The following is a 1,121-nucleotide window of genomic DNA, read 5'->3' as shown; positions in this document are numbered from 1 at the left end:
ACTCGCTGAGAATCACAAGTTTCCACTGCAGCTCTTATCTTCAAATAACTTCAACATCTGTGCTGTGGCTGTTATCTGTGATGGAAAGTACACAGAGACGCTTAAAGCTGCAACAACAGGGTTTAACTAAGGCTCAGTTCAGGTTTAACTAAGTCTCAGTGCAGGTTTAACTAAGTCTCAGTGCAGGTTTAATAAAGTCTCAGTGCAGGTTTAATAAAGTCTCAGTGCAGGTTTAACTAAGTCTCAGTGCAGGTTTAAATAAAGTCTCAGTGCAGGTTTAATAAAGTCTCAGTGCAGGTTTAATAAAGTCTCAGTGCAGGTTTAAATAAAGTCTCAGTGCAGGTTTAAATAAAGTCTCAGTGCAGGTTTAAATAAAGGCTCAGTGCAGGTTTAAATAAAGTCTCAGTGCAGGTTTAAATAAAGGCTCAGTGCAGGTTTAATAAAGTCTCAGTGCAGGTTTAAATAAAGGCTCAGTGCAGGTTTAAATAAAGGCTCAGTGCAGGTTTAATAAAGTCTCAGTGCAGGTTTAATAAAGTCTCAGTGCAGGTTTAATAAAGGCTCAGTGCAGGTTTAATAAAGTCTCAGTGCATGTTTAACTAAGTCTCAGTGCAGGTTTAATAAAGTCTCAGTGCAGGTTTAAATAAAGTCTCAGTGCAGGTTTAACTAAGTCTCAGTGCAGGTTTAATAAAGTCTCAGTGCAGGTTTAATAAAGTCTCAGTGCAGGTTTAAATAAAGTCTCAGTGCAGGTTTAATAAAGTCTCAGTGCAGGTTTAATAAAGTCTCAGTGCAGGTTTAATAAAGTCTCAGTGCAGGTTTAATAAAGTCTCAGTGCAGGTTTAACTAAGTCTCAGTGCAGGTTTAATAAAGTCTCAGTGCAGGTTTAATAAAGTCTCAGTGCAAGTTTAATAAAGTCTCAGTGCAGGTTTAATAAAGTCTCAGTGCAGGTTTAATAAAGTCTAAATTAACTTTAGTGGAACATCTCTACCTTTATGTCCACTGTGGAACAATCCCTTGTTTACTGCAGGTGGCAGCAGCATAATATAAATCGGTTGGACAAAGTGATTAGCGATGGCAAAATGATCCTGCTCAATGATTTAAAATATAAAAATATGGGCTGTTCA

The sequence above is a fragment of the Scomber scombrus genome, chromosome 9 (genome assembly GCF_963691925.1).
Source record: "Scomber scombrus chromosome 9, fScoSco1.1, whole genome shotgun sequence".
In the NCBI taxonomy this organism is placed as follows: domain Eukaryota; kingdom Metazoa; phylum Chordata; class Actinopteri; order Scombriformes; family Scombridae; genus Scomber; species Scomber scombrus.
Note: the sequence above shows the minus strand (reverse complement) of the source record.